Source organism: Uloborus diversus, chromosome 2 (assembly GCF_026930045.1).
Source record: "Uloborus diversus isolate 005 chromosome 2, Udiv.v.3.1, whole genome shotgun sequence".
In the NCBI taxonomy this organism is placed as follows: Eukaryota; Metazoa; Arthropoda; class Arachnida; order Araneae; family Uloboridae; genus Uloborus; species Uloborus diversus.
In genome coordinates, this window is record NC_072732.1 from 200,967,100 (window position 1) to 200,994,168 (window position 27,069).

At 33.5% G+C, this 27,069-nt stretch overlaps 1 long non-coding RNA gene across 1 annotated transcript in view; it reads left to right on the plus strand.

Moving 5' to 3' along the window:
• The window catches only part of LOC129217621 (uncharacterized), a 107,694-nt gene that overhangs the window by 54,505 nt on the left and 26,120 nt on the right, over window positions 1-27,069 (plus strand). Inside the window, exon 2 of the long non-coding RNA XR_008580235.1 lies at window positions 15,552-15,592. This is a non-coding gene — a long non-coding RNA (uncharacterized LOC129217621). The remainder of the gene's footprint in view (window positions 1-15,551; window positions 15,593-27,069) is intronic.

Here is a 27,069-nt window from a genome sequence, read left to right on the forward strand (position 1 = left end):
GCATAACAACACATCATTTAAAATATTTTTAAAAATTACTGATAATTTTTGATGTTTTCAGAAAACATTTCACTTAGAAATAATTTATAATCACTAATTCCACAAGTACAGAGTAAAAAAATCTACAAGCTTCTGCATTACGGCAAAAAGTTATAGTAATATATAAAAGTTATAGTATAGCCTACTGATAGTAAATAACCCTATTCTTATACTAGACGTAATACTATTGTTTAACTTGGCGTGAATAGCCATATTGTTGTGTGTGGGCAAACCGCAGTGTCCGCAAATGTAAGTTTTTGAGACATTCAAAAAGGCGATTTTTGATTCCTCACAAACACCAATAATATATTGGAATATCACGTTCATTTTGTGCTGTATTTTCGAATGAGTAAGAAGAAAAAAGACTGACTCATGGAATGGGGTTGTTTCCTTCAGTCAAAAGTAGTACTTTTTGTCACTGAAATTGATAGAATAAATAAAAAAAAATAACATGGGCCCCGAAAATACTTTGATTTTCCCAACAGTTATTTTTTAATTAATATTTTTAAATGTTCCAATTTTCAAACAAGGCGTGGTCTTGATGACGTCATAAATGATTCTTTTTGGCGCATTTTTCTACCGCGGTTCCACATTATGATAATCAAGAAGCGAATTAAAATTGCACTCTGCGCTTGCTATCAACCATATCGTTGCCAATACACGTGAGTAAAGATGAGAATTAAATATTTTGCTCTGTGAATGGCCACTGAATGGCATTTCATCATTTGTGATGTCATCGGCAGAAGCGTAAACAATGAAAGCGCACCGATTTAAGTAATTGTTTTAAAATATTAAACTTAAACAAATTATTTTAAAAATGGTCAGATCCTATGTTTTTAAGCATCTCTTCAGAAGAAAAAAAACCTTTTAAAATTTTGGAAACGACCCCATTTTCGAACCTCCGACTTAGACGAAGCCGAAGATTTACGAATTCGACTTTATCCCCGCAGCCCTGCTTAAGTAGAGAACTCGAGAAGTAAACAATTGACTCCGACTATTGAAATTTTTAAGCTTTCGGTTGTTGACTCTGACTCTACACTCCTGGTATTTTTAATGGAAACCAAATAACCAAGTTTGTATAATAAAGCAAAAGAAAAAGATAACAAAAATGCAAAATTTATGAAAAACTCAAGATTTGAAGATGCTTTTGTTTACCTGTCCAGCACAGAATAGTAGTGCAGTTACGATTAGATACCATAATTGTGGTAGTAGAAGCTATACTGCCGTGGGCACGTAAAGGGCAATAGCTGCAAGTTTTTAACTTTTCATTTTTTTGCATTTTTGACATCTATTATACGTTAGTTTTATTGTACAAGCTTGCTTATTCGGTTTCCGCTGGAAAAAAGGCGCTTAAAAAACGTCTTTTTCCAGCATGACCCTATTGTTAGTATTGTAATAGTCCAACACATTTCTTCAAATATCTCGGAAATTCATTTATGCAGATACTGCCATTTACCTGCACACGGCAGAAACGTTCGGTACGTAAACCTAAATCTTAAAATATTGACTTTTTTTTTTCACTGTCAAAATACAAATGAGTTAAAAGTAATAGAAAAAATTGTAGTTTGTGTTTTGTCAGCGAAAAAAGTATGAATATTTCGAGATTTACCAGCACGTTCGGGACATTTCACAGCTAAATGCTATGAAATGACCCAGTAATGGAATAGCGAATAATTATAGTGCTTCAAAATAAGAAGATTCAAATGCTTCTATGGAGGCAACCTTTAACAAATTTATTATTTCCAAATTGATTTTTACGAATCAATTCAATTTTCAAACAGCACTTAATTTCAACCGAAGTGTCCAAGGAAAATTATCACCAATAGCTGAGGCTGAGGAAAACATGACATGACTACACAGATCCTAATCACAGCGTTACGGTGCTGCCAGGTTAGGTTTTCCCCAGGTATCTTCAACAGATTAACCAAGAAAACATGGAAATTATCTTGAGCTATCATTTTTTGGTAATTACAGCTTAACATCTGTTTTTTTTTTTTTTCATTTATAATATTTTTACCCATGCTTTTACATTTGCATATTTAACACCTAAGCTTGACAGACAGTGAAAGCGAGATTGAAAGTTCTGAAAAATATAATCCTCCTGTCCGATTGTTTTTTTTTTTTCTTAATTAAACCCAGATAATAACATTTCAACTCTGTATTTGCACTTAATCATTAATTTAAGTAATATGGCAATAATTTCTGGCATAGTACAATCTTTGTCCACATGCAAAAAAAAAAAAAAAACTTTTCTGGATCTTTCCTAATTGTGCGAAAAACACAAATCCAGCATTCCAGAAAGAAAACACTTCCATACTTCTCCACTTTCCATTCTGGTGTCTGTCATTTCCATCGGGGGAAAAATGTACTACATTGAAAAACCACTTTACTGTCTGCTACAAAGAGTTTCACCTATGAAATTAAATCGGGGCATCAAAAAGTACATCTTGCAATATCTCTGTATCATTTCCAGTCTCGCTCGTGTCGAGTTAAACTTTTTGTTTTACTTTCTCTCCCTCTCTAATGAGTGCAGCCCTTCTTTCCGAGTTGTCGCTCTCCTTCGGGAAAAACGTCCTCGTATCTGATGGCGGAGGTTCCAAGCGGCTTACTCGGTGTCATGGTAACAAGACGACTCAATCTGAGCTTCCCGTTGCTCACGTGTCAAGCTCCGGTCTCAGTCGACATTTTGGAGTGCCATGAAATCGACAGCAAGTAAAATACAGAAAGTGAAATCATTTCTTTTTTTCTCTTTTTTCAAATTTGGCGAAGTAGAAATAATTGCCTCGATATACTTCATCAAATTGACGATCTTTAAATTGTAGATGATCCACCATTATTCCAAAGGAAAACCAAGTCCACTTCCCTAAAACGCGTTTTCTTACAATACATTCTTGTAGCCCTACCAAAAGCTATTGTTACCAACGAATATCGGAGTGTGTATAAAAGCACGTATATGTATGTGCATGCGTAATTCAGAGGCGTACCTAGCATAGGTATACACCGGGGCGGCAAATTGTGTTGACAACCCCTCCCCTGGAAAAATTTTCAAGTTTCATGTCATAAAAATGCATTTTAGCTGTATATTTTTCAAAAACTTGCAATTTCACTTTGGGTGTCACCCCCCCCCCCCCCGATGGGTAACAACACCCAGTGCGGAAAGCCTCTTTCGCCCCCCCCCCTGTAGTGACGCTACTGCGTAATTGTACAGTTTTGTAGAATTATCATATACCTGTAATGCCGATTGCCAAGATAAGTTGCTCAATTCTTTTGCACAAATGAGACATCTTTATGCATACTTCATTCCTAGATTCAAAAAAAAAAAAAAAAAAATGTTCACTTTTAATGTTGATATATTCGAACTCTTATGCATGGTAATACAGCAAAACCTGTTAAGTTGACCACCCTTGTAAGTTAACCACCTGTCTAATTTGAACGCTTTTTTTAAGGCACGGAATCAGCCAGTATCATATAAATCAACCTCAGTAAGTTGACCACCTGTTTAAGTTGACCACTAAAGGAGTGCACCGGAGGTGGTCAACTTACACAGGACTCACTGTATGAAATATCAACATTCTAAAAAGTTTTCTTGTATTTAAAAAAAAAATGATGCTGATGTACGAGTCGCGGGCGTGACCGTAAAGTGCACCTGCAAAAAGTACAAATCATTATTTTTCAAGTACAAAATATTGTTTTAGAAAATGGATACTTCATATTATGACACATAATGGGTCCTCATGTCAGAATATGTTACAATTTAAAGCCAAAGTTTAAAATTCTACCAATAAAGTTCAAATATATGCGTAAAGATATGTCTTATTTTTGCAGAAGGATTGAGCAAAGTATGTATGATATCCTGTTGCAATGAAAACCAATGCATCAAAATATCGATTCAGGGAAAAAAAATCTTCAGCTCGGTTTCAATTTCCATTACATTGCTAGAATTTCGTTACAACGAGACTTCCGTAATAACGAATAAAATTTGTGGTCCCTTGTAGTTCCTTGTAACGAGATTTCTCTATATTAACATCATTTCTCGACACGGGTAACTTGAGCAGAACATAAAATGCTTACTTTAAATCTGCGTTTCTTCCTTCGATGTAAGTGACCGTAAATGGAGTCTTGTTGTTCTCTCCCTTTATTCTTTTGATTTAAGTGTTATACAGTTTTTCGATCGATGCCCCTTCAACCCTTGAACGAATTACCCAACCACCCCACGTCAGGCCGCGAGGGAGAGACTGGGAAAAAATTCTGGCCCTGCATTCAATCCGATGAGAAGTTCGTACCCTAAGACATTAAAACCCGCAATGTGTGTTAAGGGTTTCCTGCCATAGAGGCGAATGGGCTGGAGATCCTTCCTATAACTGCCTTACTTGGCTTTTACAAGTATTAAGAGGGGTTCTTGCTGTGTAGGCAAGGGGTGGGTTTTGAGCAGCCCGGGTTTGATTGATGATTGGGGTACTTTAATGGGGACGATAATGTCTTATGTGCTGTATAGAGTATGTAAAATTTGTTAGCTGTTTTGATGGAACAATCGCATGGTGCTCATATGAATGGCGTTTCAAGCCTTTTTGAAAGGCATTTTAGGTTTTTTTTTTTTTTTTCCTTTAGGTTAAACTTACGGAAGACCTAATAAAGTAAGCAAAGAGCTCATTAAGGGGATAGCATCCCTTTCCTCATTTCCAGTTCTTTAATCTCGAACTTTCTGCATATTGCTGACTGAGTAACAGTAAGATAGTTTAGTGTTAATTCTAGGCTTAGATATCTTACTGTTGCTCTGATACGACGATATGTTTTTTTATTGATGATAATGATATTTAAAATTAAAAAAATAATAAATTAAGATTAACTTACTATTAATCTTACAAATAAGAGTTATTGATTCACATCCCCCCGCCCTCACCAGAGAAGTACTAGTTGCGGCATTCAAAAGTACATTGGCAAAAATTAAGGTGCTCAGTCTGGTTGAGTGCAGGTGTGTGGTCTGTGGGTCTGTTTGTGATAAATTTTTAGGCTGTATTTTTGGACCAAAATATCAACTGTTTAGTTTGTAGTACTGTTAGAATACATTTGAAGTTAAAAAACAATGTTTCATAGATATTTCCTCATTTTATAATTGAAGGCTGGGAAATAGGAAATATTTTTTTAGTAAATAACAAGAAACATTCTTGTTCTTCTGCATACTAATATAGATTTTGTAGCATTAGCTATTTGTTTAATAAAAAACAAACTGGACTACTCCTATTTCCTCAACTATTGAATGGTACAGATACAGAGGTTAACCAATAAACATTTCTTACATCCAATGTTCCTATTTTCGTTGCTTTTAAAATATATTCATTGAATTTCTTAGTAACTAATTTCAGATGATAATAAACAGTCTTTCATGTTTTATCGTTACATCTTAAAACAGGAACGTTGGCTTAAAAGAATACGAAGTACTTTGAATGTGAAATAATGGATTCCTAACTTAGAGTGATGAACGTTTTTGTATTAAACATTTAATATAAGACTACATTTTTACTTCCTTTTACAACAAAGGAAGTATTGTATTCGTGAAAAAATTTTCACCCAAAAATCGGCCTTAATTTCCATTTTGCTCACCCCCAAAAAAATGTTGAGTTTTTTTTTTTTTTCCCCCACTCGACCACACGTGAATATGTGCCAATGAACATACAGACACCCGAAATATCCATTTTGACGATCCCCGAATTAATTCCAACGAGTTTTCTCGTGACGTCTGTATGTACGTATGTATGTGCGTATGTGTGTATGTATGTCGCATAACTCAAGAACGGAATGTCCTAGAAAGTTGAAATTGGGTACGTAGACTCCTAGTGGGGTTTAGTTGCGCACTTTCCTTTTTAGTTGCATTTGTATGCACCAAAGGGGGTCTTTTGCCCCTTTTTGGGAGGAAATCATTGTTAATTTCGATGTAAACTCAAGTGGTGTTATAATTTGGCGGACACTTGGCGATATATCGCCAGTCTTTTGGTCGCCAAGTTTTTTTTTTTTTTTTTTTTTTTTTTTTTTTTTTTTTTAAATCTGGTTTCAATTTGGCCACTGTTGGTGATATTTAGAGAGTAAACTATTGAATCATATTAAAACTGCCAATAATGAGAAAATAACATTAAATTGGAGTAAAAGGAAGTCATGTGATGCACACATTAGCTCGTTTCATGTTATATTACGCTCTGATTTTTCTATCATTTTTTAGGAAGCAACATCACATTTTTTTATGCTCCTTTCTCTTATTGCGTAATTGTTAGAGCTATAAAACCCGTTTTATGTCCCGAAAAATCTTTGGTGTGTAAAATGTTTTGCTTTGTTAGTTATCTTCCTTTTTTTTCCTACTTGTATCCACTTTTCTTAAATGGTGAATTCGCTACCAATAGTGCAGAACAAAAAAAATACATATGAAGAGGAAAAAACCTTTCATCATCAAAAGTAGCCGCTATAAAAAAAACTTTTTATTCGATGCAGTAGCATATATAGCACACCTGTGTTCAAGAACAAAATAAAAAATGCTGATTTAATTAATCGAACGCAACAAGAGTTAAAAAATTCATGGCAGACATAGCCTCCAGGCAGCGTTCTTCCATAACTACAAACACTTACCGATGCCACCGGAGACATATAAAAGGAAGAAAGAAATTAATGTCCACGGAAGAGCTCCGGACAAGGTGGAGGAACTATAGAAAACGTCCTTGGTTATGTATTACGAGCCTTTTCTTTGAGAACGATGTTTTTTGGTCGTTATCCACTTAAAACATTGCAGCATTTTTTTTACGGCCGTTATCTGTAATGAGGTTTCCTATTCAAAGTGGTTTTATTTGCAAGGCTTGAGTGCTGGTGTTTTTCTGCACTCGCGAAGTGAAACAAAAGACGTGAAAGAACGAGGGGAAATCTCTTTCATCGTCTTGAATGTAAAATGGCAGATCTAGTGTTGGAGTTTTTAAGGGAACAAGTTCTCGCGGGGACTTTTAATACCTTGAAAGAGGACCGTTCGTGTTGTTTAATGAATTCTTTCATTAACTCAGATTCGTCTGGCCATTGGATGGACAATACCGTATGTGCGGTGAATTTGAAGTGATCGCAATTATCTTCTGTTTTGCGACCAGCACTTTGAGCTTTTATTGTGTCGGAATTTCTGAGAGAATTAATTTTGATTGTAAATTTTCCCTTTTTGAGAACGGAAATTAGAGTTTGAATATGCTGCTTGTCATTTTTTTTATTGTTATTCATGCGTTGTTACGTTTTAATTTAAGCTCTTTGTGAGGAATGAGTTTCTCATATTGTTGGGATAAGTTTTAATGAAATTTCTTTGTCTTCTTGGAAAAAGCGAATTACATTCAAGAAAAAATGTTGCACAGTGAAATATTTTTAACTACTTGTCCATATTTAATGTTTGATTAACTCTTAATGAAATACAGACTTCGGCGCGGTTCTGCGTGGTATTCCTTTATGTACCACTTTTTCTGGATATTCGATGTTTTTTAATTTTTAGCGAATGTTTTATGCATAGTCTAGCAATATTCATTTAATCTGGACTTTGAAAATGATATTCTATGTGTAGTAATTGCTTCATACCCTGCTTTTTGGAGAGTATGGAATACCTTTTGTAGAGCGTTTGGATATATTTTAATAGCGTTTACGAATATTAGAGAATAATGCGCATATAACCTAGCTTTATTAATACACGAAACACAAACCTAGGGATTTTCTAAATGTAATGGATCCGTACCATTGAGAAGATATAAAATGGAGGGAGTGGATACTTCATTCGAGAAGCAAAAAACCCAAGTCACGTGGTAGATTTTGAAGCAAACCATTGGAAGAAATCCGATTTCTCCCGCTACTTCACGCAAAGCACGTCAATCATTCGTCGTTGTTCAGTCACGTTACTTGGCATCTTTGCCTCCGATTTTGCTAAGCCAATGATTGAACTTGCTTCCTCCATTTACTAATTCCTGCTGTAGGATCCGTACCTGACTTTTTCTAATTTGTGGTAGTACCCTTTTTATGTTATTAAAAATCTGTCATTCGTATGAGCGCTGAAGCCTTTACCGAAAAGCGCTAATAATACGCTATCTGACCAAGTTTGGCGCAAAAATTGACAAGGTGGCTGATGATTCTACCTGCATGAGAGAGTAAAAAGAAAAATAAGAGCTTAATTCGTTCATTTCAATGTGACTCTGCTTAACTTAAAGGCTAATACACACACAAGTAAACAAACTGACATCCCAGCAAACTAATCGATGCGTCCATTACCGTGCGGTATGTCACATCTCACGAGACTATTTTGTTATTAGCTATCATTTTGTCTGATTTGATAACAGCAACGACTGAAATTAAATTATTTTCTCTACTTAATTCGATGTTTCTTCAAAAACGCACTCCTTGACATCTTCTTACTTAACTTGCAGTGTTCCAACTTTCACGCAAAGAGCCTTATCAAAATTCGATGCAGCTGAATCTCCAGCTTTTACAAGTCACTGGAGATGGATTTTCCGGACAAGCCTGTCATTAAACCTTATAGAATATTCCGAGTGGAGGATTGTTTCACGCGACTGTTCTGATACCATGTCTCTATGCCGTTGCGTGCTGTAATGACGTTGTACATTTGATGACTCCGTTTAGTTGGGTTAACGTACTGGAAAAGTATATCGGTAGTAACTTCACTCGGTCATAATGTCAAAGGATCATTATTGTCCGAGAACCTAAGTTCCAGCCTGTTGTGGGATTTTTTTTTTTTTTTTGAGCAATTACGATTGCTTATTGCTTTTATTTGACTGTTTTTGACGTTCCTATCATTTTTCCCACCGCCACCCTCCGCAGCATCACCGTCGACCGGATCCTCACGATGCTGCGCCTCTTGCGAAAACCGTCTCCAGGTTTCGTCAATATCCTACACTTACACGCATACATACACGCACCTACACACACATACATATATACACCTACACACATATACATACACCTACACAAACACACACACATACCTCCACACACACATACACACAACTACCCACACACTCATGCCTGCACACAGACACAAATACACATGCCTACACACACACACATACCCCCCACACACAAACACACACGCTTACATGTAAACACACACTCGTGTTTGCGAAAAACATAATTTGAATTCAAAATGACAAAATTCAAATTATTATTATTATTTTTTTAAGGTTTTAATGTTACTTAATTCTGCATTGGTGTGCTTCAAAGAAACAAGTAATAAAAAGTACTATTGCTTTACACTTTGGTTGCTTCTATGTGGCTGTCAATGAAGCCAGAAAAATACGAAACATTTATTTTAACCGAGAAAGACGGTAAAATTATAATTGTTTAAAATTCGAGAAATGAATCCCTGTTAACTCAATATTGGACCTATTTTGTTTGTATACTCGAATCAATTTTAGGACTTTTAAAAAGTTCGTCAGTTTTTTTTTTTTTTTTTTTTTTTTTTTTTTTTTTTTCCGTATGGTAGACACAGTCATAGTTTACTTGATGTAACTTAACAAAAGACGAAATTCATCGATTTTAAATCCATCATACAAAGGTTTAAGTATGGTCTGTAGGAGAGTACAATTACTGTAAAGCCTATTGAATTTCTTTACACATTCTTTATGTCGCTTAAGAATTAGCTTGTGAGTTCTGACTTTACATACAATACAAATGCATCTGAGCTTCTGCAGAATCAAAATGCAGAAAGACAATTTTCATACCCTTGGGGGGGGGGGGCGTAGCGAACTGTTCAAGGCGTTGCACGCCATTGATAGTAAGGAGTAGTTAAGCATTGTTGAACAGACGGCAAACTATCGTTATACATTTTAAGAAGTTGCATGTCATTGATCCTTTAAAGTAGTTGAATATCGTTGAACTATCGTCAAACTATCGTTGAAAATTTTAAGGAATTTTTTAAGATCAGCACCGATGGACTCCCATAATTGTTTTTGAAAATTGCTGTTTTACATTAAGTTGTAACGGAGATCCATAAAAGTAGTCATAATTTGTACAGAAACTGTCTAATCTAATATTTTTTTGCACAAATATGCAATAATCGGTATACATGTGTTTTAGGCTTACAAGGAATCTCTTCTTTGGGACCAAAAAAATGAAACTATGCGCGAGAAAAGCATTTTATTATTTTGTTTCTATTTTTCAACAATAATTAATGATGAAATGTTTTTCGGGATCGAAATTTTGGAAATATCTTAAAATCCTAATACAATGATTTTTTTCGGGAATTTTTGAAAGCGCATAATTTTTACTTTTAAAATCTCTTAATGAACCGTTTTTCAAAGATTTTTCTTTTAATATTTCCAAATCTTCTCTGCAAACGACGGTTAGACGATAACCAAATCAAAACTTATGATTTAGCATTCCAAATGGACAATTTTTTTTTAATTTTTAAAAACATTCTTCGGTGTCATAATTAAATAAACAGCTTTTTAAAATATGTCTCCAAATATTGCTACCTTCCTTCTCTTCTAAAAGCTGAAAATATCTCTGAGCAATTTATTTTTGAAAGATTTAAGCGTAGGGAAAAAAATAAATAAATATCCTTGCAACTCAACACTATTTATCAAACGTTAATGTAAAATTGCGAAGCCATTTATCAAATTATGCTGACTTAAAAGTACAAGATTTTTCATGCGAAAAAAAAAAACTCCGATTCCATATCGAAACATAATTAAAAAGAACATACATTAACGACATTTTCGTTTCCCTCAGACGATAAAATAAAAAAGATATTCAGCATTAAGCTGCTTTTCTAAATAATGTTTTGAGTTTTCTCGAAATACAGAAAAAGCACATCAATCTTTTTTGCTGCAGAAATAAGTAAAAATTTGATGTTAAACGCTTTTTATAATGATGCTGCAACGGAAGGATAAAATCATAAGTGACGTGCATTATGATCAGAAATTACTTGAAAAAGTTGCAGTCAAACCGCATTTTGAAACAAGAAACTTAAAAGTATGACGAACAAATTGCGCTGTTTATGAAGGTATTCATGATAAATGAATGAGTGTATTCGTGTATTTCAGCAGCATTTCGACACAGTATTGCAAAAGAGTAGAAAAAATATCAATTTTTTTACAGATCATTAGACACACTGATGTGTAGATGTAAAAAAGCATTTCAAAAACCTTGATAAGTGATAGTAAAAAAAAGTTAAATAAGTAGTTGGAATATAAAGTAAATAAATTGTTCAATGAATGGAAAGATAAAAAAAAATTCAGTCAAAATAAATTTAAAATATTTTATCAATATTTGTAATAACAAGTCATCCTTTCTGTACACTGCTGTTGCTAAATTATAATCGACAATACGACTATTACGTAATATATATCTACAGCAAAATATTTTCACTGTTGAAAAAAAAAACCTAAAGAAGATAGATATTATTTGAATGAAAGAAAACTAGAACTCAAGATTCTATAAAACGTTCTCATGATGAGAAAAATTTAATAAGATAAGAAAAGATAATGAAAAACAAAGCACTGCAACACCTTCGAAATTCGATGAGAAAAAAAAAGGAAAATTTTTTAATGTCAATGCTTAGCCAGGATTAAAATATTCAACTGAACATTTCCCAAAGGACAACAAACTTCAAAAGAGTTTAAAATATTAAATATTCCAAGAATCTATATAGTTCTCGTAAAATGTAGTTGTAGCCCCATTTTTTATAACTTCTAGCGTTTGTGTATAGAAATTTAAACAGTTCACCATTTCTCAAAGACTGCTCCTTAGTTTCATATTTGAGCTCAAAAAAATATTTGCACATGTTTCGAATAAGCATAAACGATTCGAACGGCACAGAATATTCTAGATATTCTAGATATAAAGCACTAGAGTAAAGTATCATTTTTGTAGATGACTGTTAATTTCAAAATCGTGTGAAACGCATTAAATACAGGTAGAATTTAAGACGTCCTCCTAATAGAAGGTTCTTTAAAACCCTTTTTACATCCTCCACCCTATGTGTGTGGCAATGTAAATACTTCTTCTTTTTACTTCCTTTTACGAAAAAGGAAGTATTGTATGCGCAAAAATAATTTCACTCAAAAATCGACCTTAATTTCCATTTTACTCACCCCCGAATGAATATTGAGTTTGTTTTTCGATTCGACCCACACGTGGATAAGTGACTAAGAACGTATAGACACGCGAAATATCCGTAATGACGATTCCCGAGTTAATTACAACGAATTTTCTCGTGACGTCTGTATGAACGTATGTATGTATGTGCGGATATGCGTATGTATGTCACATAAGGAAGTAAAAGGAAGTCATGTGATGCACACATCAGATCGTTTTTTCTGAAAGTCTGCTCTTCGGTTCAAATTCGAGCTCAAAAAAATATTTGCTCGTGTTCAGAATAAGCATTAACAATTTTGATAACATAGAATATTTTGAATATGAAGCATCAAAATAAAATTTTATTCCATTTCCAAATATTGTTAAAATCACATTTTTTTAAATTTATTACATCAAAAGCACTTTCTTTTCGCTTCTGTTAGAAAAACCGTTCTGCTTCACTTTCTTTCGACCTTCGCAATCTAGAGAACGACAATTATGATGAATGTCTTTTTTTCCAATCTGATAACTGAATGAGAAATAAAAACTGCTACTGCTATTAATTGTCTGCACGGAGCTTCTTAACGACACTGTTTTGGATGTTTAGAATCCACATCGGCATTTATTTCTAGTGATTTCGATTACTAACCATCGATTCTCGTGACAAGTTATCCTCTCTTCGCTTCGCTTCTTTTTTGCTTTTTGTTCCGAGCTTTTAATTTGATGGTCGCTTTTGATCTGCTAATAAAGCCAAGAACTGGTTTATGACAAAAACAAATTTATCATTGTACTTTTACTTTCAAGCTAGCCGCTAATATGAAATTATATTTGTTGCTCCAAACAGGGTACGCTGCATTGGAAAAGCTAGATTTAAAGCTAAAAGGCTAAATTCTAGATTTGAAGCTAAAATGCTAAACTCTAGATTTGAAGCTTTAATGCTAAATTCTAGATTTAAAGAAAAATACGGATTTCTAGTTTAGGAGCAATATGCGGAATTCTAGATTTGAAGCTAAAATGCTGAATTCTAAACTTGAAGCTAAAATTCTAAGTTTGAGGCTATAATTCTTCTAAATTTGAAGCTAAATTGCTAAATTCTTGATTCAAAGCAAAATGCGGAATTCTTAGCATAACTTGGTTTTTTATGAGTGAGTTCTGAAATTTATTTGTGATTGCTAAATTATAAGATAATGTCAATTTAAAAGTTCAAAATAAGTAGCAATGAAAGAAACGAAGTGAAACGATGGTTATAAGCTAGGAATATTTGGCAGAAGAAGAGTTGAAAAAAAGAATTTTTGCTTGCCTTAGTTGTCTGTAACGAGCTAGTAGCGAGTGTTTCGATGTTCAGAATTCCCAACAAAATTTATTTCCAGTGATTTTTGCTAGTGATCAAAATCAATTAAAAGCTAGGAATATTTAGCAATAGAAGACTTGAAAAAAGAAAAGAGTTTTTGTTTCTATAACTCTGCAACTAACTGATAGCGACACTCTTTTGAGTGTTTAGAATCTACATCAGAATTTATTTCAAGTGATTTTGATAACTTTCTTTTATTAGTAATACAAATTACTGAAAATAAATATTGATGTGGATTTTAAACATCCATAACAGGGTCGTTAAGAAGCTCCGTTCGGACAATTAATGGCAGCTGCAGAGTTTTTTCTCTCTACTCTGCTTCTGCTAACTATTCCTAGCTTTTAATTTGATAGTCACTTATGACATAACAACCTCCAATAAAGCTCAGAACTGGTTTATGACAAAAACAATTTTATCATCGCCCTTGTTTGAAGTTCCTTCGCTGGATATTAGTACTAAACTATATTTTTTACGACTAACGTGCAACACGACGGGATTTTGCAGCATGTAAAATGCTGAAGTCTAGATTCGAAGCACTCAACAGTAATTTAACTCGTTACTCGAGCTGTACTTAGGTTATGTTGAAACTTTCTATTCATTTAATAAGATCACTTTGCCGTCTAAGCACAAAAAAGAAGCAGAGGTAGCATGCAAAATCCTAATTAAGTTGCTTTTGTTTAATTTGCTATTTGCAGCCAGCTCTTTTGGCGAAGTGAAGCACTAGAGCGTGATTATCTCTCTTATACAAACTTGAATTTCTCGTACTGGTGTTTTTTCTTTTTTCTTTTTTAGGTAAATAAAATTGCAGGGAAAAAAACCTCGAAAGGTCAAAGAGAACGTGCCTGTTCGCAAATTTAGGCAACTGTTCGGAATGTACTCTTCTATTGGTAGAATCAATAGAGAAATGTTTTGTTTGTTTTGTTTCGAATTTTTGTCGATTTGTTTTGAACAAATTAGTTTATCTATGCTTTCCGTCTCTTGAATTAAAGTTTGAGTGGAATGGAATAACTAAAATCGATGTGATGCAGGAATGCTCGAGATATTTTAAACTTCTTTTGTGAAATTATGTCAACAACGCTTTTAAAGAATCTTTTTTTTTTTTTTCTTTTCGGTTAAACCTTTTTCAGTTTTTGCAACACACAGAAAAGTTTATTCCAAACGCTTTTTTTTCTATTTATTTATCCTCAGATTAGTCTTAATTTTTCTTAACTATCCTCGAAACGTATTCGTAACTCCAGAACTCGAATACGCTACCTTGCGGTGAATAACAATACTAAAGAAAAAGGTAAAACATTCCATTCCACGTGGTTTTTTTGGGGGGTAAATAACAGGCTTAAGACAGTTTTTGGTGTTATGTAATTTCAGTAGATTAGAAAAGAAAGCTTCCCACAAATACGTTGAAAAATTTCTGTCGTTCACTAAGCGTCAAAGCAAGTTATAAGTTACGGCATTTGTTTGTTTTACCTTTTTCATCCACCATTATACAGTGACTGCAGCGACTCCTGTAGTTTATAGAAGTTGCGAATTAGTGGTAAAGCGTTAAAATGGCATTTTTTTTTCTCTTTTGTCACTTTTTTTTTCAATTGTTTAATGCATGATTTTAGAGATTTATTCTAGTGGAAAAATCGTGCAGTCTTTTGCAAAAAAAAAAAACATTTTAAGTAGCAAATATTAATAATTATTGTTTCATTACTACGGTCATTGTGTTGCGTCGCTACATATAGAGATAGTAAAAGCATTTTCGAGCATACAAAATGCCTTCAAAATCAGTTCATATTTTGGAGACCTTTTTATGCTCTGTATATGTAAGAATTATGAAATGTGGGTAGATAAAGAAGTATGTCCAAAATGTCAGGGATGTTGCTGCTAAAATTCATTTTTGTATATTAATTCCAAATACTGTAAATCATTTAGTTGTCAGAATAATAATCGTAATATATAAAAAAGTTTTAAGCATTTTGTAAAGAAAGTCATTTAACTATATTTTGTTACACCTTCTTAATAAATGGTGATGCATTTTATAAAGATTATACTTAATATATTGACGTTATTTTTTTTTCCTTTTTTTCAGAATCATTCTTTCTTTCGAATACATACAAATCAAGAAACCTGGTAAGTAGTTTTTTCCACCAAAATTGAGTAACATAAATTTGCTAAAGTATCACATTACAAAAGGGACGTTGTGCAAAAACAGTTTAACTGTAATGTAACAGTTTACCGTTTTAATTAATCATCAGCTAAATAAATGAATAACTACGATTGCTGTTATTGATTTCCGATTAATTCCACAAAACTTTCTTAGTTCGTAAGACCCTATTTGGTAGCGTTTTCTTGGTCCTAGATGTCAGGGAGATTCGAGTCAAAATGTTATCTCCTCATCATAAAAAGTTACCGGAAGATTAATCATGCAGATGAAACTTTCAAAAACTTTAAGGTATAATTCCTTTTAGGAGAAAATAAATCACCTAAAACAAGAAATACTGGCTTAAGTTTGGAAAAAGTAGATATAAAGAAAGTACTAATAAAAAAAAATATGTAAGATAAAATTGCATTTAAACTATGTGAAGCATGATGACATTCTTAAGCGTGTGAAAATTGTGCTTCGTGAGTAAAAAAAAAGTAATAATAAGGGGAGAGTTTGCACTTTTTACGAAAAAACTTATCTTTGAATTTCTTTTATCGAAAGGTTATCTTACTTATCATGTACATTTGTGCTAGAAAATTGCGTTGAACTTATTGGACCAAAAAACTTGATCTTTCACCAACACTATCAAAAAAATAGTTTGCCCGATATGGGATAAAATCTCTTTTCACCTCCTTTAAGACAAAAATCTCATTTTACCATGTTTGTGGCAAAATTCTTGTTAAAAAGCTGTCTTTCTCTATTCTTGCTTAGTGGCAAAGTTTGTTACGTGGTGTTCCGAAAAAGCATTATCACATCATTTTTGCTACAAAGCTGTTCAGCGTCATTTGTACCATGAAATGTTTCGCTATGTTTGTGCCACAAACTGTTTTGCATCATTTATGCAATAAAGATGCTTAATGCCAATTTTTCATAAAGCTCTTTGAAGCCATTTGTGGTATAAAACTCTTGTGGCATTATTTGAGCCACAACGCAGTTAAACATCTTTTGTGCTACAAAACTGTTTTGCGCTAATAACGTCATGAAGCTGTTTTTCACTGTTTGTTCCAAAAAGTTGCTTTGCATATAATTCACACCCAAAAATGTGAAAAACAAATTGTGTTCGTATTGCATCATTTGCTCCAAAACATTTTCTGTTCCATGTGTTGGAGATACTTTGCACTATTTGGTGACTAAAAACTATTTTTCTACATTTATGCCAAAAAGAGATTTCAAATGAATTAAATGGCATAACTGTTTTATAACATCAAATCTACCAAGTATTTCCAGAGTTGACGATCTCAATCGTGTCAACTCTTAATACTTTCACGGTAGGTCCTTCAGCTTTGTTCCAGTTTCCATTTATCCACTCCCGCATGGAAGAAATTTCCCAAATTACTTCGCCAGAGCACTCTTTAATGTTTTCCAAAAGGTGAGGAAAGAACTTTCGACTTCTGCGTGCGATTTCCGAGCACCCCCTTCCTTCCCACGCACACACACACACACACAATCCCATTCTCCAGATACAATCCGAAACTATACCGATACGTCTATACAATCACAGCTTGGCGCTGAATGAAGTATCCAGACAAAAGAACGGATAAAGAATTTCCTGAAATGATCCGGAGCATTGGGGGGCAGAGAAAAAAAACCTTTTTTTTTTCCTTATTACTCTTTTAAAAAAGGACTTCCCGTCCGATCCTTTTTGTGGCGTCCGGCTGATAAAATGGGCGGAAAAGTGCCGGATTATTGGCAAGGGGTCGAATCGATATTGGATAAAGCTTTTCTTCCATTCCGTTTAGAAAAGCAATCCATAGTATTGACGAAACGGGAGTAGAGTAAAAAACATTTCGGAGATTAACGCTCTTACTATTTTTACCTTTTCCATTCTTTCTCGTTTGTTGTCATTCGTCCATTGCGAACCTTTTTCATTTTTTCTCTCTCTTTTTTTTTCAAGAAAGCTTTTGTAAATTAAATTTAAACATTTCCTTTTTTTTTTTTTTTTTTGCAAGCTTTGTCCAGTCAGGCTTTTGTAGATCAGAAAGATTTGGTAGTTCCTTTACTAACTGTTGCCCGTGTTCAGTTTTTGTAAAGTTTTGATTAATTGATGGGGGCTTTAAAAGTGAATGCGAAACTCTATAACTTTTACCACTTTTCTGGACGATACCTTTCTGAAAAGTAGTTAATCTTTAATTGTGCCTTCTCTTCTCCACTGAAGTATTTACAGATATGAAAGGAATACAATTGCGAAATCTATACAATCTTACTAAGCGTTGATTAATGTACTTAGATAAAATTAATTTGTTGTACAATTTGCTCGCTCTAGTGTATAATTTCAAGTTCTTATATAAGTATCAATTGTTAAAGAATACTAGTGACTAAATATTAAATGGTTGACGTAAAAATAGCATTCTATTTATGCATATTATGAGAGAGTAGAAGAAGAAAAACTGCTTTTTTCTTTTTAATCTAGGACAAAAAATACCATTCTTTTACTAATTATTTCGACCGCTCTAAGCTGGCTTCGTTTCAAGCAAAGCTCATTAAATCTCTGTGAGAGTATTTTAATTTCACACTCCTAATTGTTGATAAGTTTTAAACGGTGGAAGTCATGAGACAAATTATTTCTTTAAGTCTGACATTTTAATTATTGTTTAACACGTTGTATTTATATACATTGTCAAATTTCAATCAATATTTCATTAATCAGGATCTATATTCAAATATTATTAACATGAATTTACCTCCGCCACCACCAAAAAGTACTACACATAGTAGATTTAAAATAACTCGAGTTTTGGAAAATCTGAATTTGGTAATCCGAGGTTTTCTTTACTAATAATAAAGCTGGAAATCTCTCTGTATGGATCTCTGTCTGTCAGGATCTCTCTCTGTCCGGATCTCTGTCTGTCAGGATCTCTGTGGCGCGCATAACGCCTAGACCGTTCAGCCGGTTTTCATGAAGTTTGGCACAAAGTTAGTTTGTAGCATGGGAATGTGCACCTCGAAGATATTTTTCGAAAATTTGATGTGGTTCTTTTTCTTTTCCAATTTTTAGAACAAAATTGTCATAAGATGGACGCGTAAATTACGAAATTATCATGACGTGAAATCGTAACATGGGCACAAGCCAATTTTCGAGAAAATTCACCATGCATTATTTGTAAATATACAGTCTTTTGCGAACCAAAAGACCTTAAAATTTTCTATTACTGGCAATGCCGTGCGGGAACCACTAGTACTATATAAATAAATCGCAGAGGCATTTCATTTTCAGTAAACAAATTAAGTTCTGTTTTCTACCAACAATTAAACACACAGCTTGGTGATTTTTCTGGATATTATCTACTGACACATGTTGAATATTTTAAGAATGAATTGGGGAGGCACACAATCATATGACAATTCCTCACGCGGACTAAGCACATTTACGCCTGCCAAAAACTCGTCTGCGCGACAGCTTGGCATTTTGGCGAAGGGCCCTCTCCTCATTTCTCTCAACGTTGGTGGTCTCTCCACCGCCAAACAAGCGTCTGAACGAACAGGTGACCGGCTTTGGACCGAACCTCCGAAACAGAACCTCACCTTTCGAATCTTCATCAACGGAACCCTGTCATCAGCATTATGTATATGTAGCACCTACAATTGGAACATGTGTTAGAATTAGCATATAGATAAGAAGATCTGGATGTTCCTCTCGTCGGAATGTTGATTTAGAATGTGCTGTAGCTTCGGTTTACGTTTTCTTCAATCAGGCGTCTTCGCATGCAAAACGAAAGAGAATTTCAAGACAGCAAGTTTTAATGTTATGAAAGCGTTAAATTTGCATAAGTAATTTATTTTATTCGGGTAGTGAAATAAATAGGGAGGAAATGTGGACGGAAGAGCATTTTTTGTGTCAAAGAAAATGAAGTAGTTGACAGAAAGTTCATTAGAAGCGAAAAAGGAGGTATTTCTTTCGTCTCTTATTCGGTAATCGAATTTTTGCAATCTAAACTTATCGTGTGGTCTGTGCATCAAGTGTTAGTTAACTGATTTTATTTTAAGAAAAATAGACGGTCACAAACAAAATATTTTAAACTATTTTTCATTGTATTAAAAAGTATACTAAAGTTTACATGCTGCTTTAATTCATTTTCAAATATAATATAAATACAAAAATTGCCTTAATCCTTAAATGCATCGTGTTGCTATTTAACAACATACCCAATGTAGCCTTCTAAAATACTATAAGAACAGATCAAAACTCCTTAGTTGCCAATAACCAAGAAAAAAAAGCACTGTAGATGCTATTAAGTCAATTTTAAACTTGCAAATAGTTGGTTAGAAAGCTATTCTTCTGGATTAAGTTTTTCAATTTGTTTTAACATTTTTAAATACACATTTTGAACTTGCTCCAAAAAATCTCGATAAATATTTAAATAAGATTCTCTCATTTACAGCTTTCAAACATTTGCCCTTAATTTGCACTTAGCACTTTAAAATTATTTATTTTGTTTTTATCTTCAAATGAATGCATATGGATTGAAAGCATAAAACATACACTTTAATATTTTTTAAGCAAAATTAAGTTTTCACTGTTTGAGCAACATTTAAAAAAATCAAAGTCAAAGTGCCTTTTTCAATGTACTGATTAAAAAATCAATCAGTCGCTCTTTTTTATCTTAAAATTCATGAGAGAAGAATGAAAAAAAAGCAATAAAACATCTTTTTTCTTGCCTCTTGAAAGAACGATAAAGTGATCAAATTAGCAATTTTTTATATCATTGATGATCAAAGGCCAGGGGAAAATGTCTCCGCTTTTAAACTGCGCAGAAAAAAATGCCTTATTAAACGTTATAAAGCAACTCAGAAATAGATAGAAAAAATTTAAACTCAGCTAGCAATTAGAATCTTGGGTGATGTCGCAAAATTGGATCACTTTTAGCTCATTTTTTAAAGACATCAAAGGGAAAAAAGAGTTTTCTTGTATTTTTAAAAGTACTTTAACAGCATTCATAATTGTCATAAAAAAGAGGAATATTTTGAAAAAAGAATTTTTTTTAACGAATATGATTCGGCATTTTAACTGTTCTAACTGCAAATGATGGGACTGAAATTAAATTAGTCATATTTGCTACTGTTGAAATATGAAGAAATTTTCGGGAAAAAAATTCGTTTAGAAAATTTTTAATTTATTATTCCATGGAATAGAATTGTATATTGTATTAAGTTAGCATATCCCAATTCTGAAAGGAAGTGATTGCATAAATTTTGGGACAAGCTTTTTTGGATTTTCGAAACCAAGAGTTTTTCTAAGAAATTTCACACGAAAATTGTATGTTGTGAGAACGAGTCGTTGGAATTTGGGCCGGACACCAACACGTTGCAAATTCATCGAATTTTCACTTACAGACTCTGCAATAAGTTGGTTTTAAGTCGCTTGCCTCTTTATTTTTGTGTAAAAATATCATAACTATTTTAATCTGGTTTTAACCACCAACATTAGCTTCAAAGCTTGTCTTTTTGTGTCTTGTTGTTCAATAAAAAATATTACAATTTAATTTTGAATTTGCAATACAGCACGAACTTCGTTTATCTTCATACCCATCCCAACCAACAGACCATCTTGCGTTCTTGGAAAAAATCAAGGAACAATGGTTTAAAAAAAAGTCTATCTTAAATTAAAATGTAAAGTTTCAATTTTAACCACCTCAAAATCGGTTTTGACTAGTTTTCTTATGCTTATGAAAACTCATTGAAACGTTAGAAAAATCAGGAGAAGTGCATTTCAGTGCCGATATCACATACTAATTACCGGAAAAGCTATTATCAAAAGAAACATTTGTTTAATTATGTCGGAAATATTGATACATGAAAACTGATTAAGGTTATTTAATAAACTTGTCTGGACGAAATGCCGGATGTGTGAAGGTCAAGAATTTTTTAATTGCAATTAGTAATAAGTTAATTTCGTAAACATTCTAAATTTGCAATCGTAAATTTAGAGAACCTTTTCATACATATTAATGAATATAGTAAAATTTTCCCTCTCAATTTTGCTTGACATAGCGTTCTTACATTGCACACTAAAATATATTTCGAAGTACGTTAAAAACATACTGTATTATTTCGTCTTTATATGTTGGTACGTGTTCATTCAGAAACTAAATTTGGTACTCATATTTCAACATAAAAGCCCCAACAGTATTTTCTTGCTAAGGAAACATTTTTTAAGCAGCTTGAATGTGAATCGTTCAATACTTCTGGTTTCGCAATATGCTTAGTTGCGAAAAAAAAATGGACCCTTCACAAATGTGTAGATTGTGAAAATAGACCCCTTCACAAAAGTTTTACTGACAAAACAGCCCCTTTCACAAAACTGTTAGCATTAATTTGCATTACAAATCGTTTTAGGTGTCTAAGTATTTCATTATACCACTGCCATTTATCTTTATAATGTACTAATATATATCTGCTACATTTTTGTTATTGGATATTAAGTCAACTATTCACTTCTTACAAAGAAAACAATCTGGAAAAATCACAACATTGGTCGCAACATTTCACAAAAATAGTTTAAATTTACAGAAGGGGTGCAATAACGAAAAGATTTTAAGATGGATCAACTGCTAAGAAACCTCCTTTTCCTTTCTAACAGAAATCGGCTTCATAGCCCATTCTTATTTGTCATACTTTTGAAACTAGATCGCCTTTTATACGATATAAAAGATTTGTTTTCATCTGCAGAGAAATTTGATACACTAACTGCGAATGAAAAGTAACTGGGTGTGGTTGAATAGAGGGTTTCCCTTCCTCAGTCCTCTTGGTGGATTGAAAAAAAAAATCTTTTCTTCTCCATGCTATCCGTCATTTGGCTTCTTGACAGCCGGGGAGAACTCTCCTTGGAGGTCATTAGACGGGCATCATTAGCTGAGGGCAATTAATTAGCCCTCACGCAAGCCATCGGAACACCTCTTCTGCCAAAATGGGCAACCATTCTCGACTTCTTCAACCCGGAAAATCGGATGGGAGCAGAAAAGAAAAACGTAAATCTGTGGTACTTTATGTCAACCTGAAATGTCAATCTGTCCTGCAAACAACAGCGTGGCTCGAATTGTTAGTTCCACGAAGATATGCCTTTGGAGCTATTTTTATGCAGAGGGTGTTTTGAAATGATGAAGGTTCCTCATCAGGGACTCTTACGTTGTTTATTTATAGATTCCATTGATGTTTTAACTTTTTGCTTTGTTTTTAACAAAAATGCGTATAATTGGCATCTGCTTAGATTTTACACCGAATTTTCTGGAATTTTTCGTTTTCCGTGTGGGTCGTAGATTTTTTTTTTTTTTTTTATGATCTCCATTTTACGATCTTGGTTTTTTCCCTGTTGCCAAATTGTGTGACATGTGTGCGCCAACAGTTTAACTCATATGCAGGCGAACCTTGAGTCATATATCTAGCTGGAACCGAGCTGTTGAAGTTTAGAAGCACCTCGTTATACCGCATCCCGTTTAATTGCTCATTCGGGACTATTGAACTTTTTTCTGTCTTCCGGAAAGTCAGAAGTAGGAAATGGTTTTGAATTTGAGAACATTGTTGTAGCAAAAATATTTTTTCCCCATTAAAACTCTTTCGTGAATAAGCAAATCAGAAATCTTTCCCAAACATCTGAATTTGCTGCAATGTAAATTGCAACTTAGGGTTCTTATTTCATAGAAGTAAAAAATAAATTCAATCATTTCTCAGAAAAACGGATTTAATAGAGATTAATTTGCTTCCGTGGTGTTTTAACAAGTCGCTTAATATAAGAAAAAACTATTTTTTGTAGATATGCTCATCATTTACTGCATTTTAATGTCAGTCATTTTAATGACTTCGGTTATATCACGCTTTCGTATTCATCACACATTTTGCCGTTTCTCGACAAGCACAATCTAACGAGAACCTACTGTAATTGAGCTGTAATTGAATTCAGCGCAAAATTTATATGGATGACCTTCCATTTTCTTTATAATCATATATGCACATAAGAGTGGTGTTGTGCTTAAATGGAAACAGTAATGAAGACAAAAATTTGAGATTCATTGCTGAAAATTTCTTTTTGGGTTGCTGTTATCGGTTGGAGCACATGACGACGGATCTTGGAGATAGCACTACAGTTAGTTATATAACTTAGTCGGTGAAGGCCAATAAGGAAAAGTAGAGGTGTTGAAAAATTAATTTTAACTGCTTGGAACGTTGAATCACAGTCTGGAGTTTGGCGTCCATTGTTTCATTAGATGAGTAACAATGAGGAATATGTCGTCCCTTGTTTTATTAGTTGCATCACAGTCAAGAGTATGCCTTCCATTGTTTAATTAGCTGAGTAGCAGTCAGTAGGGTGGCGTCTAATGTTTCGTCAAATGAGTAACAGTCAAGAGTGGGGCGCCTAATGTTTCATTAGTTGAGTAACAGTCAGATGTGTGGCGTCCGTTGTTTCATTATTTGAGTAACAGTCAGGAGTGTGGCGTTCATTGTTTCATTAGTTGCATCACAGTCAGAAGTGTGCCTTCCATTGTTTAATTAATTGAGTAAGTCAGGATTGTGGCGTCTAATGTTTCATTAGTTGAGTAACAATCAGGAGTGTAGCGTCCATTGTTTCATTAGTTGAATCACCGTCAGGAGTGTGGCGTCCATTGTTTCATTACCTAATTCAAACAAACCATGAATGAATGACACAGGCTTGAAACCATTTTATTGCAGGTTCTTGACCATCACATAATTAAGTTTTTCCAACATGGAAGTCATAAGAGAATAAGCAGGTACTTTATGTACAGTTCTATACAGAAAATACTCGGCATGCAACGTTATGGCATGCTTGAAAGTTGGCATCTAGAACTTGACTGGCAGCAAACAGTAGCAAAAGTAATATCACAGAACTTCTTTCTTCCATTACCACAAAAAGATCGTTTTTTTTTTCCTTCAAGAATTCAAGAAATGTGTTGCCCAACGTTGTCTCAATTTTGCAATGGTTTTTATTTATTTATTTATTTATTTTTTCAATATTTATTAGTGACTTGTTTTTAATTGAGTTTTCATAAAAGGAAGCTTAAATTACTCCTTGCTTGGGAAAAAAAGTAACTGTAACTCTTTTACGGAATAACTCAAATAGATAGTTTATGTGTATAATGTACACTTATTCCACATGGATTATAAATATTTTGCGTGTGTGTAAAGTTCTTTAGCATAAAAAGTTCAATGAGAAAATTATGATTTCACGAGTAGTATTTTAATTACTTATGCGTTTACTTTGATAAGTAGTATGTTGATCATCTCAATCAAGCCAAATATGTTCCTAATGTCTAAAAACATGATACAAATGTGGAAAACCATCATTTATAAAAAGTAAAGGGTGCACTTTAGGTACTTAATAGCAGATAGAAGGCTCGTTTTATCAAATAACATCAAACTTGGATTATAATAATGGTTTCAAAATTCTTGTGCCAATAGGTGTAACTTTGCCCGACCTTTAGTTTTGATTTTAAACGTATTTACTAAATAGTATATATAATTTTACAATCCTATCTTTTAAAATTATTTTGAAACAAATTTTAGTGCATTATTTATTTCTATTCTTAAGAAAAGATTAAATAGGCTTCTAATAATTAAAAGTCTTGACGGTTGGAAAATTAGAACTCAAGATAATAATTTATTTCATAGTCATGCCGTATAGCAGCCATTAGCATGAATAGATTAAAATTTACGTATTTTAATCTGTTAGTTCTTAGTAACACTGTTGCCCTATTCAGTACTCAGTTTTAATCAAATTTTATGCAGCACTACGGATATATTCTACGTAATTTGCGATTTTGTCTAGTTGTTTTGGTGTTGGTGTTTTTTTTTTTTTTATTATTATTATTTTTTTTTAACCAAATAAACTACCTTTTACCTGCACATGCTATCCTTAACCCTGCTCACTAAGAAAACGAGCTGAAATGTGCATCACATGACTTCCTTTTACTCCAATTTAATGTCATTTCTCCATTGTTGGCAATTTTAATGTCATTCAACAGTTTACTCTCTAAATATCACCAACAATGGCCACATTGAAACCAGATTTAAAAAAAAAAAAAAAATCGCCAAACGTGTCGCCAAGTTCGCGACCAAAAGACTGGCGATATATCGCCAAGTGTCCGCGAAATTATAACACCACTTTAGTTTACATCGAAACTAACAATGATTTCCCCCCCCCCCAAAAAAAAAGGGGCAGAAAACCCCCTTTAGAAACACCCGAATGCAGCCAAAAAAGGAGGTGCACAACTAGATCCAACTAGGAGTCTATGTACCCAATTTCAACTTTCTAGGACATACCGTTCTTGAGTTATGTGACATACATCCGCACATACGTACATACAGACGTCACGAGAAAACTCGTTGTAATTAACTCGGGAATCGTCAAAATGGATATTTCGCGTGTCTATAAGTTCTTAGGCACTTATCCACGTGTGGTCGAGTCGAAAAAAAAACTCGACATGCATTCGGGGGTGAGTAAAATGGAAATTAAGGTCGATTTTTGAGTGAAAATGTTTTTGCGAATACATACTTCCTTTTTTGTAAAAGGAAGTAAAAAAGTGAAGCGAAAATATTGAGAAGTCGATATTCTGGGACTTCACAAAAGATACATCCTGTAGGATTATTATAACCTTCTTTTCTGACAACAACAAATAGCATCTAGCAAAGCATCTCATGTTTCTTTATCTGACGTAGATGTCTATTTTTATACAAAACTGGTGTCAGAAAATAATGAGGCTTTAAGGAGACTGGCGTGACGTTATTTTTAAGTCCTCTCAGATTTTAGCTGTCGTTTTCTTTTTTATCGCTTTGTGGTACGCCCGAGAATTTTTAAGCCTGGTTTAATCCACTGCGTCCCGAACAATGCCTCTTTCAGTTGACTTTTTAATGCGCGTGATTCGTGGAGGTAATGCTGCCAGCTTTTACTGTCAATTGCATAGCATGTGATCCAAATATCCTACAAATGCTTTGACAGTTTTAGTTGAAAATTTGTTCTGAATAATTGTTTTGATTAAGGAAGCGTTTTATATATTGTTTTGTCTACAGAATTTTGAAAAAAAAAATCTATTCCTGTTGACAATCCGTTGCTTATGAAATGTAAGTCTTATTTTTTTTTATTTAAAAAAAAACGTTTAATTTTGTAATTACAACATTTATAAAACAATATTCTTCGCCAACGACGGAGCAAGCAAGTGAAAAATTTCAAATTTCATAAAAACATTCTCACTCTTGTATCTTTTTTTTTCATTCCACTCGTAAAAAGAAATCGTCGATAATAATGGAATGTTATATCATCAACAAAATATAAAACATAGCAGACGACAAATAAACTAATTGAAAAAAACAACTCAAGCATTGCAGACGATAAAGTTTACGAATAGCAGGGATATATATGCTTCTTATTGCGGAAATCATATTGATTTCTTTATTTAAG